We start from the raw sequence: 18,103 nt of genomic DNA, 5'->3' as shown, positions 1-18,103 counted from the left end.
CAGAAGTGATTCAAGGTAGCTCATAAAAGGGGACACCTTTTCTCCATGGTCTTCCTGGGATGCTTGCTCTTTGAACCCAGCCACCATGCTGTGAGGAAGCCCAGATCACAGGGAGAGGCCACGTTTTGATGTTCCAATCAACAGTCCCAGCACAGGTTTCAGATGACAGCCAACATCAGTTGCCAGACATGGGACTGAAGAAGGCTTTGTGAAGACTCCAGCCCCAGCCACTGCAACAGCATGAGACACCCCGAGTGAAAATCACCTACCTGAACCCAGTCAACTCCCAGAACCATGAAAAAAAAGATGATTTTAAGCACCCAAAGTTTTGGGGTTATATATTATGCAATAAGAGTAACTTAAATATCCTCATTCCCTTCTAGCTTTTCGAATCTCTTACTCACCAAACCTAGTCTCTCTCTGAAGACCTGCTCTGCCTTAATCAATATTTTCCCCATACACCCAGCGAGAGGTAGGTTGGGTTATCTTCCTACTCTTTATGGCTGCTCAGAGACCATTTCTTCTTCTTCTTCTTCTCCTACTCCTTCTCCTTCTTCTTTCTTTTTTTAGTGATGGAGTCTCCCTCTGTCACCAGGCTGGAGCGCAGTGGCACAATCTCAGCTCACTGCAACCTCTGCTTCCTGGGTTCAAGTGATTCTCCTGCCTCAACCTCCTGAGTAGCTGGGACTACAGGCACATGCCACCACGCCCAGCTAATTTTTGTATTTTTATTAGAGATGGGGTTTCATGATGTTGGCCAGGATGGTCTTCATCTGTTGACTTCATGATCTGCCCGCCTCGGCCTCCGAAAGTGCTGGGATTACAGGCATGAGCCACCACACCCAGCTCTTCTTCTATTTTTTCTTCCTCCTCTTCTTCCCCCTCCCCCTCCTTCTTCCTCTTTGTCCTCCTCTTCCTCCTCGACAGGGTCTCACCTCCCCAGGCTCAAGCGATTCTCCCACCTCAGCCTCCTGAGTAGCTGTGACCGCATGTGCATGCCACTGTACCCAATTGATTTCTTTTTATTTTTTGTAGAGATGGGGGTCTCACTATGTCACTCAGGCCAGCCTCAACCTTTTGGGCTCAAGTGATGCTCCTGCCTTAGCCTCCCACAGTGTTGGGATTACAAGTATGAAGCACTGTGCCCAGCCTAATTTTTCATCTTCTTTAGTTAACCTAACTGTCTCTGTGTTCTCCAGCATTCTATTCCCTTGAATACTCAATCTCCTGTGTGGCTGCTGCAGGTCCTGGAATGTTTTTAGGATTTCCTCTCTAAAGGCCATTCAAAAAGTGGTGAGTTAATTTGCCCACAGTCCACAGTCCACATTGCAGCCATCAGCAAAGCCAAATGCCAGCCGTGCCTGGATCTCCCTGCATGCCACATTCATCCTTATCTTGCACACATTTCCTTCACTATGCGAGGACTAGAAGACTTTTGAGCTAATGAACGTGCATGTTCTCTGCTCAAAGTAAAACACATAATAAATAACCCCCACCAAGATGCTCACTTCCTGGTGGGTCTATGTGTTAAAAGCAGTTGTCTTCAAATCTAACTCCTATGAATGTTTATACTTCTGTTTATTCTAAAACTCCCTAATTAGAGACTTCCCAGGATCTTGCAATTCCTCAACAAGTCATAGGGAGCCCAGGAATAATTTTTTTTTTGAGACGGAGTCCCATTCTATCACCAGGCTACAGTGCAGTGGCACCATCTCAGCTCACTGCAACATCTACCTCCCAGGTTCAAGTGATTCTCCCTTCTTAGCCCCCCGAGTAGCTGGGATTACAGGCATGTGCCACCACACCGAGCTAATTTTTGTACTTTTAGTAGAAACAGGATTTCACCATGTTGGCCAGGATGGTCTCGATCTCTTGACCTCGTGATCCTCCCACCTCAGCCTCCCAAAATGCTGGGATTACAGGCGTGAGCCACCGTGGCCAGCCAGGAATAAATTATTCAAAAATAATTAGCAAAAGGCTTTACCTTGTTTCATCATTTAGTTGATGAACTTTTCCAGTTTAATTAGTCTCACCAATATAGAAAACATTTTTAGAAGAGGCCTCTTTGGGTTAAGAACAAGTGTGTTTCTTTCTAGCTGCTCTAGAGAAGAAGAAGAAGAGAAAACAACAAGGCCCATTTTAGGAACCTTTTAACCATGAGTAGAACACAACACAAGGAAAACTTTCTCTTTTATATAAGAAATATATTTTGGCCGGGTGTGGTGGCTCACGCCGGTAATCCCAGCACTTTGGGAGGCCAAAGCAGGCAGATCACCTGAGGTCATGAGTTTGAGACCAGCTTGGCCAACAAGATGAAACCCTGTCTCTACTAAAAATACAAAAATTAGCCGGGTGTAGTGGTGGGCACCCATAATTGCAGCTACTCGGGAGGCTGAGGCAGGAGAATCGCTTGAACCAGGAGGTGGAGGTTACAGTAAGCAGAGTTTGTGCCATTGCACTCCCGCCTGGGTGACAGAGAGAGACTCCATCTCAAAAAAAAACAAAAAAAAAAAAAGAAGGAAGGAAGGAATTTCACAAAAGCGCATTTAATGCAGGCAACTTTTGAGCATCAGAGAAATTTGTCTGGATTAAGTCCAGAGACGCAGTGTTGCGTTGCTTACAAGAATGGTTTGGAATCCCAGCTCTACCGCGTTAATAACTGCCTGTGCCTAGCAAGGTACTTAACTCCCCTTTGCCTCAGTATCTTCTCCATAAAATGGGGATGGCAGTAGTACAGTGGTCCATGCCTCTGAGGGTTTGAGGAGAATCAGTTACATGGTGACAGGCACATAGTTAATGTTCAATAAATGCTATAGATATTATCTTCATTCTTGTCTCTATGGGTGAAAGAAAAATGCAACATTGGATCAGATTAAATTCTTCTGGAAGCAATGGCTTAAAATAAACTGCTATTCAAAAACTAAAATTATCATATTGGGCTAAAGCTATCCAAAATTTAACTGATCTATCTTCCAGTAATTCCACAAAATAGATAAATGTGTACACAGTTACTTAGAAGAACGTTTAACAACTGCATTTAAATGTAGATTCTTGGCTGGGCATGGTGGCTCACACCTCAAATCCCAAAAATTTGGGAGGCCAAGGCGGGTGGATCACCTGAGGTTAGGAGTTTGAGACCAGCCTGGCCAACATTGTGAAACTCTGTCTCTACTAAAAATACAAAAATTAGCTGGGCATGTTGGTGGGCATCTGTAATCCCAGCCACTCAGGAGGCTAAGGCCAGAGAATCATTTGAACCCAGGAGGTGGAGGTTGCAGTGAGCTGAGATCGCACAACTGCACCTCAGCCTGGGTGACAGAGACTCCATTTCAAAAAGAGCAAATAAGTAAATAAATGTAAATTCTTGGGCTTTGTTTCATTCATGATTCCCACCAGCAGAGCGACCTAAGAATGTAAATATATATATATATATTTTTTGAAATTATTATATTGCTTTATTTGATATTTTCCATTTCTTCTCTTATTAAATACATTTACTTTCATGGCATATTATACTATGTAACTTCTTAGTTCTATTTTTTTATTACAGTTTAAGTTTTAGGGTACATGTGCACAACGTGCAGATTTGTTACATATGTATACATGTGCCATGTTGGTGTGCTGCACCCATTAACTCGTCATTTAACATTAGGTATATCTCCTAATGCTATCCCTCCCCCCTCCCCCTACCCCACAACAGGCCCCGGTGTGTGATGCTCCCCTTCCTGTGTCCATGTGTTCTCATTGTTCAATGCCCAACTATGAGTGAGAACATTTGGTGTTTGGTTTTTTATCAAGCCCTCTAGTGACCTTTATGAGCAGGCAAACTCAGGTAATAACATTGAACGGTTGGTAAGTGCATATTTTCCAGGTTAAAATGATATTGGGTATAGAGCAGCAGTTCTCAAATTTGAAGTGCTTAAGAATCACCAGGAAAATTGTTAAAAATTACATGTCCAGAGGTTTAGATATCCAGAGATTTAGATTCAGAGCTCTGGGAGACACTAAAAAATCTGCATTTTTAAAACCAGTTTCTTCTCTCCAGGGTGAATAATTCAGAGGCACTTGTCTTCATTCTGTGCTGCTATAACAGGTAATTTATAATGAACAGAAATTTATTTGACTCAGGGTTCTGGAGGTTGGGAAGTCTGAGTAGAGGGGCTACATCTGGTGAGGGCCTTCTTGCTATATCAGACAATGGCAGAAAGTATCACATGGTGAGAGAGAGCAGGCAGGGGGCAGAACTCATCCTTCATAAGAAACTCACTCGCATCATAATGAACCCCACTCCCACAATAACGACATTAATCCATTCCTGAAGGCAAAGTCTTCCTGACCTAATTATCTCTTAAAGGTTGCACCGCTCAACATTGTTGCATTGGGGATTAAGTTTCCAACACATGAACTTTGGAGGATACATTCAAACCATAGCATTCTGCCCCAACCACCCAAAGTCATGTTCTTCTCACCTGCAAAATACATTCATTCCATCCCAATAGCTCCAAAAGTCTTAATTTGTTTCAGGACCAACTCAAAAGTTTAAAGTTCAGAGTCTCATCTAAATCAGATATGGGTGAGACCCACGGCACAATTCATTCTGAGGCAACAGCTGTGAGCCTGTGAAATTAAAAAAAAAAAGGTGCCTCCAAAATATAATGGTAGGACAGATATAAGGCAGATATTTTCTTTCTTTGTTTTTGTTTTTGAGATGGAGTCTCGCTCTGTCGCCCAGGCTGGTGTGCAGTGGCACGATCTCGGCTCACTGCAAGCTCGGCCTCCCGGGTTCACGCCATTCTCCTGCCTCAGCCTCCAGAGTAGCTGGGACTACAGGCTCCCACCACCACACCCAGCTAATTTTTTGTATTTTTAGTAGAGACGGGGTTTCACCATGTTAGCCAGGATGGTTTCAATATCCTGACCTCGTGATCCACCCGCCTCGGCCTCCCAAAGTGCTGGGATTACAGGCATGAGCCACCACGCCTGGCCACTTTTTTTTTTTTTTGAGACGGAGTTTTGCTCGTTGCCCAGGCTGGAGTGCAATGGCACAATTTCGGCTCACTGCAACCTCCACCTCCTGATTTCAAGCAATTCTCCTGCCTTGGCCTCCTGAGTAGCTGGGATTACAGGGGCCCGCCATCACACCCAGCTAAGTTTTTTTTTTTTTTTCTTTTGAGATGGAGTCTCGCTCTGTCGCCCAGGCTGGAGTGCAGTGGCTATATCTCAGCTCACTGCAAGCTCCGCCTCCCGGGTTCAGGCCATTCTCCTGCCTCAGCCTCCCGAGTAGCTGGGACTACAGGTGCCCGCCACCATGCCCGTCTAATTTTTTGTACTTTTTTTAGTAGAGATGGGGTTTCACCATGTTAGCCAGGATGGTCTCGATCTCCTGACCTCGTGATCCGCCCTCCTCGGCCTCCCAAAGTGCTGGGATTACAGGCATGAGCTCCACCTCTGTGACAAACTTCTGCCTGGGGCGCCCAGCTGTTCAATACATGTTTTGAAATCTAGGTGGAGGGCTGGGCGCGATGGCTCATGCTTGTAATCCCAGCACTTTGGGAGGCCGAGGCGGGTGGATCACGAGGTCAGAAGATCGAGACCATCTTGGCTAACACGGTGAAACCCCGTCTCTACTAAAAATACAAAAAATTAGATGGGCGTGGTGGCGGGCACCTGCAGTCCCAGCTACTTGGGAGGCTGAGGCAGAAGAATGGCGTGAACCCGGGAGGTGGAGCTTGCAGTGTGAGCTGAGATCATGCCACTGCACTCCAGCCTGGGCAACAGAGCAAGACTCTATCTCAAAAAAAAAAAAAAAAAAGAAAGAAATCTAGGTGGAGCCCACCATAGCCCCACAGTTCATATACTCTGCACATATGCTGAGTTAGCACTGTGTGGATGCCACCATGGTTTATAATCCTGTATCTCTTCTGGAGTGGTGGCTAGACCCACTTAAGCTATTGAAGTTGATTGTATTCGTCTGTTCTCACGCTGCTAACAAAGACATACCTGAGACTGGGTAATTTATAAAGGAAAGAGGTTTAATGGACTCTCTGTTCAGCATGGTTGGGGAGGCCTCACAATTGTGACCAAAGGCAAAGGAAGACCAAAAGCACATCTTCCATGGTGGCAGACAAGAAAGCATGTGCAGGGGAACTGCCCTTTTATAAAACTAACAGATCTCCTGAGACTTATTCACTATCAATGAGAACAGCATGGGAAAAACGCACTCCCATGATTCAATTACCTCCTACTGGGTCCCTGCCACAACATGTGGGGATTATGGGAGCTAAAATTAAAGAAGCGACTTGGGTGGGGACACAGCCAAACCATATCATTGGTTTTTCCCCAGGTTCCCCCATATAAGTCAGTGAATGTAGATGGATACTTGTGACAAAGGGAACCATTGTGGTCCAGACACTGAATACACTGAAGTCCCAGCTGCTGCTCTGCCAGGATTCCCTGTGCCACCTGCCAGGACCTCCCCTCAAGCACCTCCCTGTTCAGGAGATGCCCATCTATTCAAGAGAGAGTGTTCATAATTTTCTTTTTCTTTTCTTTTCTTTTTTTTTTTGAGGCAGAGTCTCTTGCTCTGTCGCGTAGGCTGGAGTGCAGTGACATGATCTCAGCTCACTGCAACCTCTACCTCCCAGGCTCAAGCAATTCTCCTGACTCAGCCTACTGAGAAGCTGGGATTGCAGGCGCACACCACTATGCCTGACTAATTTTTTGTATTTTTATTAGAGACCAGGTTTTGTCATGTTGGCCAGGCTGGTCTCAAACTCCTGACCTTGAGTGATCTGCCCCACTCGGCCTCCCAAAGTGCTGGGATTACAGGCGTGAGCCACCGTGCCTGGCCAATTTTCATAATTTTCTTTACCTCCACTGTGGTGGGAGAACTGGCTTCAGAGAAAGCCATCCTGGACAGGTGAGGTGGCCCCACGAGGAACAGGTTTCAATAAAATGTTTTGTAGGCAGTGATGCCGGTGCACCCTGGTGAGAAGGAGCATGGCGTGAACATCAGGAACCAGACTTCACCCTGGAGGAAAGGCTACAGGTGGGGGCTGAAGGAGCAGTTCTTACAAGCGATCCTGTGGGCACTGGGGCCACACCACGCACCTTGGTGCACAAGTGTCAGTGTGGCTCACAGTGGGGTAGAGGACTCAGGGTATTAAAAGCATCAAGGAATCCAGGGAGAGCCACCGCACCCAACTTTACTTTCACCCACAGGCTTTCATCATGTTGGCCAGACTGGTCTCCAACTTCTGACCTGAAGTGATCCACCTGCCTTGGTCTCCTAAAGTGCTGGGATTACAGGCGTAAGCCACCATGGCTGGCCAAGATTAGGTCTAATTTTTAAAGTAATCTGGAGCATAGAAAATGTTTCTGCAATTATTACTCTTTTTTTTTTGAGACAGGGTCTCACTCTGTCACCCAAGCTGGACTGCAGTGACATGATCATGGCTCACTAAAGCCTCACCCTCTTGGGCTCAAGTGATCTTCCTGCCTCAGCCTTCCAAGAGCTGGGACTACATGCACGCACCATCGTGCCCAGCTAATTTTTTAGTTCTTATAGAGACAGGGGTCTCACTATGTTGCCCAGACTGGTTTTGAACACAGGGGCTCGAGAGATCCTCCCACCTTGGCTTCCTCAAATGCTGGGATTACAGGCATGAGCCACCACACCTGGCCTCACATATTTTGATATATAAAACACCAAAGATCTTTTTAAGGAGCTAAAGAAACCAGTAATTTTTAAAGAAAAAAGTAGTGGGAGTGTCTAGTACAACCAAAACCAGGCATCAAAGTCAGCAGTTAAACATTCCAGGCTGGGCACAGTGGCTCATGCCTGTAATCTCAACACTTTGGGAGGCCCAGGCAGGAGGACTGCTTGAGCCCTGGGGAGCAGAGGTTGCAGTGAGCCACGATAATACCACAGTATTCCAGCCTGGAAGACACAGTGAAACTGTCTCAAAAACAGACAAACAAACAAATCAATCAATCAATCCAGAATCAGTGCTCACTTCGGCAGCACATATACAAAAAGTGGCATGACATGGAGAAGATAAGCATGGTCCCTGTGAAAGGATGACAAACAAATTCATGAAGCATTCCATATTTTAAAAAATATTTCAGAACCAAGAAAATAAATGAATCAAAAGAAAGGGAAGACCTTGGTGATTCCTTTGATATCAGAAAAAATCAGCTGGGCACAATGGCTCATGCCTGTAATCTTAGCACTTTGGGAGGCCAAGGCAGGCAGATCATTTGAGGTCAGGAGTTGGAGACCAGCCTGACCAACATGGTGAAACTCCGTATGTACTAAAAGTCCAAAAATTAGGCCGGGTGCAGTGGCTCATGCCTCTAATCCTAGCACTTTGGGAGGCCAAGGCAGGCGGATCACTTGAGATCAGGAGTTCGAGACCAGCCTGGCCAACATGGTGAAACCTTGTCTTTACTAAAAATACAAAAATTAGCCGGGTGTGGTGGTGGGCACTTGTAATCCCAGCTACTCAGGAGTCAGAGGCAGGGAGAATCACTTGAACCCAGGAGGTGGAGGTTGCAGTGAGCTGAGATCGCACCATTGCGCTCCAGCCAGGGTGACAGGGCAAGACTCCATCTCAATAAATAAATAAATAAATAAATAAATAAATAAATAAATAAAGTACAAAAATTAGCTGGGCATGGCGGCACATGCCTGTAATCCCAGCTACATGGGAGGCTGAGGCAGGAGAATCTCTTGAACCCGGGAGGCGGAGGTTGCAGTGAGCTGAGATCACACCACTGCACTCCAGCCTGTGTGACAGAGCGAGACTCTGTCTAAAAAAATTAAATAAATAAAATAAAATGAAATAAAGTTTTCATTTGCAATTCTGAATTTGGCAAGAGGAGTGAACTGTGGCCCAGTGACCAGCACACAGCATTTTAGAGTTCATGGCATAATCCTTGGGAAACTGTTTTCGCCAAAGTTGTGGCTTCATCTCTGGCCACTCACTTTATTCAAAAGACCTGGCTCAAAATGACTATTTATGGAAATCAACTCTAGCCTCAAAAGACAAAACCACTGTAGTTCTAAAGATATTCAAAAAATTAAGGTTATTAAAAAGCAATGAATGGCCAGGCACAATGTCTCATGCCTGTAATCCCAGCACTTTGGGAGGCTGCAGCAGAAGGATCACTTGAGGCCAGGAGTTTGAGGCCAGCCTGGGCAACATAGTGAGACCCTGTCTCTACAAAATAATTTTAAAAATTAGCTGGTCGGCCGGGTGCGGTGGCTTACGCCTGTAATCCCAGCAGTTTGGGAGGCCGAGATGGGTGGATCACGAGGTCAGGAGATCGAGACCATCCTGGCTAACACGGTGAAACCCTGTCTCTACTAAAAATACAAAAAATTAGCTGGGCATGGTGGCGGGTGCCTGTAGTCCCAGCTACTCAGGAGGCTGAGACAGGAGAATGGCCTGAACCCGGGAGGCGGAGCTTGTAGTGAGGCAGTGAGCCGAGATCACGCCACTGCACTCCAGCCTGGTCGACAGAGTGAGACTCGGTCTCAAAAAAAAAAAAAAAAAAATTAGCTGGGCATGGTGGTGTTAGCCTGTTGTCCCAGCTACTCCAGAGGCTGGGATGGGAGGATTACTTGAGGCCAAGAATTGGAGGTTGCAGTGAGCCAGGACTGCACCACTGCTCTCCACCCTGGGTGACAGAGAGATTTTGTCTCTAAAAATGAAATAAAGGAAGCAAGGAAGGGCTTCTCCTCCAAATACTCCCACTTCATTTGGGGCAATTACAAGGTTCCAGGAAACATGAAAAACCTACCCTGACTACCTTTTTGGATGTATGCTAATGGGAAAACAAATCTCATTAATTAACTCACAGAACAGCTAAGAGAAAAGGATCTTAGGGGACGTGTGGTTTCACTCCTAAGTTTAAACATGAGGAAATGGGTACCAAAGAGATGAAATAACTCACCAGGTAGAGAGAGAAGAGCCTCTCTTACTACAAGGGGTCTCTCACTGAAAAACCAGCGAAACTCGTTCCTTGCCTGCATTCTCCAAGATCATAGCCCAACATAGAATAGAAATGTCTCCACTTCAGAGGACAACCGGTTTGTCCTTTGCCTTTTACACCCCTTTCAGCAAGGAGTATTTCTCAACTTTGTATTTGTGCAAACTCGTGAGCAGCACAAACTTCTTAGCTAAGAGACACTCCACTCTGTTTGCAATTGAGGGCAAAGGCTGGGATGCTTGGGCACAGCTCCAGGGTCCTTTCCCAGAAGTCTGGGGTGGCTGAAAAAAAAAAGCATTTACTTTTCACACACTGAAGAGACTTGGCTCATCAAGTAGAGGTAAACTTTCTCTGTCTCTCTCTCACTATATATATATATATAATATATATAGTATATATTATATATAATATATAAGTATATATTATATATATTATATAATATATAAGTATATATTATATATTATATTATATATAAGTATATATTATATATATATATTTTTTTTTTAATTTTTTTTTTGAGACGGAGTTTCACTCTTGTTGCCCAGGCTGGAGTGCAATGGAGCTATCTTGGCTCACTGCAACCTCCCATTTCCCGAGTTCAAGTGATTCTCCTGCCTCAGCCTTCCAAGTAGCTGGGATTACAGGCACCCACTACCATACCCAGCTAATTTTTGTATTTTTATTTATTTATTTTACTGACTTATTTTTATTTTTTTTCGAGACAGAGTTTTACTCGTCACACAGGCTGGAAAGCAATGGCACGATCTCGGCTCACTGCAACCTCCGCCTCCCAGGTTCAAGTGATTCTCCCTTCCTCAGCCTCCCAAGTAGCTAGGATTACAGGCACCCACTGCCATGCCCAACTAATTTTTGTATTTTTTAGTAGAGATGGGATTTCACCATGTTGGCCAGGCTGGTGTCAAACTCCTGACCTCAAATGATCTGCCTGCCTCAGCCTCCCCAAGTGCTGGGATTATAGGCATGAAACACTACACCCGGGCTCAGAAAACTTTTTTTTTTTTTTTTGAGACAGTCTTGCTCTGTCGCCCAGGCTGGAGTGCAATGGCATGATCTCAGCTCACTGCAACCTCCGCCTCCTGTGTTCAAGTGATTCTCCTGCCTCAGCCGCCCGAGTAGCTAGGATTGCAGGTGCCCGCCACCATGCCCTGCTAATTTTTGTATTTTTAGTAGAGATGGGGTTTCGCCATGTTGGTCAGGCTGGTCTCGAACTCCTGACCTCAGGTGATCCGCCCGTCTAGGCCTCCCAAAGTGCTGAAATTATAGGCATGAGCCACCACAAACAGCCCTTCTTCCATTCTTGCTCAAATTTTCCTTTTTCTTCTTCTCTGTCTTTCTGCCTCCTTTTTTTTTTTTTCTTAATACCCTGGAAATCACAGGGAATACATATTAATCTTAATTCCAAGGGCAATCTTTAAAATTTCCTTTAGAGCCAGGGCCTTGCTCTATCACCCAGGCTGGAGTGCAGTGGTGAGATCTTGGCTCACTGTAACCTCTGCCTCCTGGGCTCAAGTGATCCTCACACCTCAACCTCCCAAGTAGTTGGGACTACAGGTGTGTGCCACTGCACTCGGCTAATCTGAAAAACATCCTTTTTGGAGCAATGGAGTTTTGCTATGTTGCCCAGGCTGGGTCTTGATCTCCTGGTCTCAAGCATTTCTCCTGCCTTGGCTTCTCAAATTGTTAGGATTACAGGAATGAGTCACTATACCTGGCCACTTTTTTAATGGAGAAGAGTCCAAGAAACACTATTTCTGATAAAAACACCAGCTAAACTCTTTAAATGTTGCTTTTTTACACTCTCAATTTTCTCCCTTTATCTCTTAGCATCAAATTTCATTTAATTCCTCTAGATACAACTTCCCTTTTTTTTTTTTCTGGAGACAGAGTGTCACTCTATCCCCCAGGCTGGAGCGCAGTGGCATGATCTCAGCTCACTGCAACTTCCGCCTCCTGGGTTCAAGTGATTCTCCTGCCTCAAACTCTCCCGAGTAGGTGGGATTACAGGCACCCACCACCATGCCTGGTTAATTTTTGTATTTTTAGTAGAGATAGCATTTTACCATGTTGGCCAGGCTGGTCTCAAACTCCTGACCTCAAGTGATCCACCTGCCTCAGCCTCCCAAAATGCTGGGATTAGAGGCATGACCAACCGTGCCCAGCAACTTACTCTTGAAGTAAAAAAATACATTCAAAACCAGGGAATAACATCGACTGATTGATACTCTGTAGACTTCACAACTGGACCAGGGGCGGTGGCTCACACCTGTAATCCCAGCACTTTGGGAGCCTGAGGCAGGCAGATCACCTGAGATCAGGAGCTCGAGACCAGCATGGCCAACACGGTGAAACCCCTTTACTAAAAATACAAAAATTAGCTGGGCATGGTGGCGGGTGCCTGTAGTCCCAGCTACTCGGGAGGCTGAAGAAGGGAGAATCACTTGAACCTGGGAGGTGGAGGTTGCACCACCATGCCCAGTGTCAGAAACAAACTCACCTGTCCAAACACAAAGAATGGACTCAGATACCCAGAGAACAGCGAAAGTAAGACTTTTAACGATGGTCTTGCAGGATTGGGTGTCTGATAGGCAGGCACACTCATAACAGTTTCAACAAGCAATTTATCCTCTTGTGTGCAGGTCCCTCCCGCTTCCTCATACATAGGCTGAGTACTATGGGGTCACAATCTTCCTGGATGTCACTTATTGGTTGTTGGGTAGGGGCTTTAGGTGTCTTTTTTGTTTGTTTGTTTTTTTAAGATGGAGTCTTGCTCTGTCGCCCAGGTGGGAGTGCAGTGGCGCAATCTCGACTCACTGCAACCTCTGCCTCCCAGGTTCTTGCCATTCTCCTCCCTCAGCCGACTGAGTAGCTTGGATTACATGCGCCCACCACCACGCCAAGCTATTTTTTTTTGTATTTTTAGTAGATACGGGGTTTCACCGTGTTAGCCAGGATGGTCTTGATCTCCTGACCTCATGATCCACCTGCCTTGGCCTCCCAAAGTGCTGGGATTGCAGGCGTGAGTCACCATGCTGAGCCGTGTATACCCTGTTTCTTCTGTAGTTTGCTGACCTAATCTGATTTAAGGCACTTTGTCTTGGAAATGGACCACTGTATACATTATTTCCTTTACCCAGCTAATTTTAATTTTTTTTTTGTAGAGATGGGGGTCTCACTCTGATGCCCAGGCTTGTCTTGAACTCTTGGCCTCAAGTGATCCTCCTGCCTCAGCTTCCCAAAGTGCTTGGATTACAGGCAGGAGCCACCTGTTCAGCCATCTTTGTTTAAAAAAGAGAGTTTAAAGGACTCCAACTAGGAACTAATGCAGTAATCTGGGCCAGATATGATTCCAGCTGGGTTGAAATAATGACCAAGATAAGAAGGAGGAAGACGGGAAAGGCTGGGAGGGGCACAACCAACAGGACTTGTAAGTAAGCAGATCTGGTGACAAAAGTCAGGGAAAACAAAAGAAGACTCCCAGGTCTCCAGGTGACAAGGCCAGACGTGGTATATGGTAGTGCCATATACCGTATATACCATATATACTGCCATATACCAGACGGAGAGGGGAGTGCACACCACCACACAGCTGGCCCATACAACCTGGCTGCAAAAGGCCAGGAATCGCATGCTCTCCAGCTTGCAGCCTGAATTTGGACAACTCACTCACTCTCACTGCCTGTCTTCACAATTTCAAAATGAAGCTAAAAAAAAAAAAACCCTTCTCTAACTTGTTTTGCTTTTTTCTGAGACGGAGTCTCACTCTATCACCTAGGCTGGAGTACAGTGGTGCGATCTCGGATAACTGCAACCTCTGACCCCAGGGTTCCGGCGATTTTCCTGCCTCAGCCTCCAGAGTATCTGGGATTACAGGCCTGCCACCATGCCCTCCTAATTTTTTTGTATTTTTTTTAGTAAAGACGGGGTTTCACCATGTTGGCCAGGCTGGTCTCTGACTGCTGACCTCAGGTGATCCACCCTCAGCCTCCCAAAGTGTTAGGATTGCAGGTGTGAGCCACTGTGCCCGGCCGGCCTCCAGCTTGTTTTAAGAATCCAGTAACATCACTATGTTTAACAATTGGCTTAGATATTCAGAAGCTGCTGATGTGAATGTTAAATGAATTTTATGAGTAAAGAAATTAGATCAAAGTAAGTGGATTCCATGTAGCCGAGAATGATGTCTTCTGGATGTGCCACCTGGTAACCCCTCCTTCAGTGCACTGTGCCCCTTGACAAACACCATGGGGAGCAGGGACAGAGGAGGTGGGTGGGGAGCACAGGGACACAGGCACTGACATCCGACCCTGCCTTGCCCCTGTCCCGTTCATCCCTTTCTATAATACAATCATTTAACAATGGTTCCCCATGTGTAAAATATTTGCTTCATTCAATCACAGAACAGATACTTGATGTTCAAATTTACTGAGGAAGAAACTGTTCACTTGCCAAATAGGAATTTAAAAAAATCAACAACCCTTAATTAGCTGTATCATTGAAGTAAAACCAATGTAAGGGATTTAGTGTTTATCCAAGCAAGCCTGGTTGGCTTCTTGGCTTCCTGTCTTCCCCATTTGTTCCTCCTTCTCAAAGTGTGGATTTCATTTTCAAACTGGAGAAAAGAGGTGTTCAAGGTGGGAGGTGGAGGCAGGAGGATGGCTTTAGATCAGGAGTTCAAGACCAGCCTGGTCAATATAGTGAGACCTTGTCTCCAGAAATTTTTTTTTTTTTTTTTTTTTTTTTTTTTTTTTTTTACTTAGCTGGTGTGGCTGTATGCTTGTGGTCCCAGGTTCTCAGGAGGCTGAGGCAGGAGGATCACTTGAGCCCAGGAATTTGAAGCTGCAGCGAGCTGTAATCATGCCACTGCACTCCAGCCTGCGTGACAGAGCAAGACCCTGTCTAAAAACAACAACAACAAAAAAGGGCCAGACTCAGTGGCTCACACCTGTAATCCCAGCATTTTGGAAGGCTGAGGCAGGAGGATCTCTTGAGGCCAGGAATTCAAGACCAGCCTGGACAACATAGTGAGACCCTGTCTCTATATTTTTTTTAAAAAAAGAGGTGTTTGGGAACTTCCACTATGTAGACATCCACTGCTGAAGGGCTGTTTTGTGTCATAACCAAGACACGTGGCCTGAGACCTGTGATGATTATTTGTATTTGTGCAAACTCCAGAGCAGCCCAAGCTCCTAGACTAAGAGACACTCCACCCTGTTTGTAACAGTCTTGAGCAGACATATGAGGAGACACAGGTCATTGTCTCCAGCATCAAAGGAATGAACCAGGATGTTGATTTTAGAGCCAACACTTTCCCAAGAAGCCTCCACAGTGTGACCTCACAGGGCCTCTACTGGCACTGAGTGTCAGAATTAAGGCATCTGAGGCTGGGCCACATTCTAGCCGAGGCCCCACTCAAAACGTGGCCTGGAGTGATCAAAAGATGTTGAAATGACAGCTCCTCACCAGATGTCCTGCTCCAACTCTTGCCCCTCCATGTCCAGTCTCTTGACAAGCAGCTGAAATGTTCTTTTTAGTGTTTTTGTTTTGTTTTTTCTTTGACATGGAGTCTTGCTCTGTCGCCCAGGCTGGAGTGCAGTGGTGTGATCTCTGCTCACTGCAACCTCTGCCTCCCGGGTTCAAGCAATTCTTGTGCCTCAGCCTCCTGAGTAGCTGGGATTACAGGTGCCTGCCACCATGCCCGGCTAATTTTTGTATTTTTTAGTAGAGACAGGGTTTCACCATGTTGGCCAGGCTGGTCTTGAACTCCTGACCTCAGGTAATCCACCTGCTTCAGCCTTCCAAAGTGCTGGGATTACAGGTGTGAGCCACCGCGCCTGGCCTTTTTTTTTGTTTTTGTTTTTTGATTTTAGAGATAAGGTCTAGCTCTGTTGCTCAGGCTGAGTGCAGTTGGGCAATCATGGCTCACTGCAGCCTCTATCTCCTGGGCTCAAGTGATCCTCCCACCTCAGCCTCTGGAGGAGCTGGGACTATAGGCATGTGCCACCACATCTGGTTAATTTTTTTTTCAAGAAGGAGTTTCACTCTTGTTGTCTAGGCTGGAGTGCAATGGCCTGATATCGGCTCACTGCAAACTCTGCCTCCCGGGTTCAAGTGATTCTTGTGCCTCAGCCTCCTGAGTAGCTGGGATTACAGGTGCCTGCCACCATGCCCAGCTAATTTTTGTATTTTTAGTGGAGATGAGGTTTCACCATGCTGGCCAGGCTGGTCTCGAACTCCTGACCTCAGGTGATCTGCCCCCCTCAGCCTCCCAAAGTGCTGGGAATACAGACATGAGCCACTGCACCTGGTACACCTGGTTTATTTTTTAAAAGTTATTTTTGGCCGGGCGAGGTGGCTTACGCCTGTAATCCCAGCACTTTGGGAGGCCAAGACAGGTGGATCAGACGAGGTCGGGAGTTCCAGACCAGCCTGACCAACATGGAGAAACCCCATCTCTACTAAAAATACAAAATTCGCCAGGTGTGGTGGTGCATGCCTGTAGTACCAGCTATTTGGGAGGCTGAGGCAGGAGAATTGCTTGAACCCAGGAGGCAGAGGTTGGTGAACCGAGATCGTGCCACTGCACTCCAGCCTGGGCAACAAGAGCGAAATTCTGTCTCAAAAAAAAAAAAGTTGTTTTTACAGAGACAGGGGTCTCTGTATGTTGCGATGCTGGTCTGAAACTGCTACCCTCAAGTGATCCTCCCTCTTCAGCCTCCCAAAGTGCTGGAATTACAGGCATAAATCACCATGCCCAGCCTTATTCTTTTTTAATTAGCTCAGTTTCAATTTCCTATTATAAAAATACCATCAAATAGAAAATGTCAATGTTAAGTAGGCTTTCCATGTAAAGGTGGCAAATCACAAAATCTCCCTTCCTTGATACTTATGCATTCATTCTTTTTTTTTTTTTTTTTGAGATGGAATCTCACTCTGTCACCCAGGCTGGGGTGTAGTGGCACAATCTTGGCCCACTGCAACCTCTGCCTCCCAAATTCAAGTGGTTCTCCTGCCTCAGCCTCCCAAGTAGCTGGGATTACAGGTGTGCACCACCATGCCCAGCTAACTTTTGTATTTTTAGCAGAGACAAGGTTTCACCATGTTGGCCAGGCTGGTCTCGAACTTCTGACCTGAGGTGATTCACCTGCCTTGGCCTCCCAAAGTGCTGGGATTACAGGCATGAGCCACCGCGCCTGACCCCTTGATACTTACTCATTCTAATGACATTTGTTGTGTGCCTACTATGTGCCAAGTACTATATTAGGTTCTGAGAATGAACAAGATGGGACTCCTGCCATAGGGAGCCTCTGTTCTGATTTGCCATGAGTTTGGGAGGAGGATATGCAGACAAGCAGTTCAATAAATAACAAGCTGATTTTTTAGTGTGGTATCTGCTTTGAGAGAACCAGGCAGGACAAGGCAATGAAAAGGACGATGATTCTCTCTTCACAGGATGAGGGAGGATTTCTCGAGAGATGATGTGCGAGCTGAGGTCTGAAACATGAGAAAAATCCAGCTATGGCAGGAGGTATGGGAAGTCCATTTCGGGCAGGGGAGAGCATGTGCAAAGGTCCTGAAGAGGGAAACCACTTGGCATTTACAGGAGCAGAAAAGAAGCCCAGATGCCTGATGTGCAACGAGCAAGAGGAAAGGAATAGAGGGTGGCAGACAGGGTCTGATCATGCTAGGATTGGTTTGTTTTTTAAGAGACATGGTCTCACTCTGTCACCCAGGCTGGAGTGCAGTGGGGCAATCATAGCTCACTGCAGCCTCAACCCCCTGGGTTCAAGAGATCCTGTCATCTCAGCCTCCCAAGTAGCTGGGACTATAGGCCTGAGCCCCACCATGCCTGGCTAAGTTTTTTTATTGTTATTAGAGATGACAGTCTTGCTATGTTGCCTAGGTGGGTCTCAAACTCCTGGACTCAAGTGATCCTCCCATCCTGGCCTATAAAAGCACTGGAATTACAGGTGTGGGACACCACATCTGGCCAAGATTGGGGGTTTAAAAAATGCTTTACTTTTAATTTTTGTGGATACACAGTAGGTATATATATTTATGGGGTGCATGAGACGTTTTGACACAGGCATGTAAT

The 18,103-nt window shown here is 46.0% G+C and overlaps 1 long non-coding RNA gene and 1 other non-coding gene across 2 annotated transcripts; both read left to right on the top strand.

Moving 5' to 3' along the window:
• The first annotated feature begins 1,199 nt into the window (after positions 1-1,199).
• LOC107976144 (uncharacterized) lies at positions 1,200-17,538 on the top strand. Its single transcript, XR_001719816.3, has 4 exons — positions 1,200-1,293; positions 4,046-4,093; positions 6,966-7,048; positions 17,461-17,538. It is a non-coding gene; the product is annotated as an uncharacterized LOC107976144 (long non-coding RNA).
• Positions 8,008-8,114, top strand: LOC112209845 (U6 spliceosomal RNA). Its single transcript, XR_002944847.1, has one exon. It is a non-coding gene; the product is annotated as a U6 spliceosomal RNA (small nuclear RNA).
• Positions 17,539-18,103: the final 565 nt, after the last annotated feature.

The sequence above is a fragment of the Pan troglodytes genome, chromosome 6, assembly GCF_028858775.2.
Source record: "Pan troglodytes isolate AG18354 chromosome 6, NHGRI_mPanTro3-v2.0_pri, whole genome shotgun sequence".
Lineage (NCBI taxonomy): Eukaryota > Metazoa > Chordata > Mammalia > Primates > Hominidae > Pan > Pan troglodytes.
Note: the sequence above shows the minus strand (reverse complement) of the source record. Positions and strands in the feature narration are given on the sequence as shown.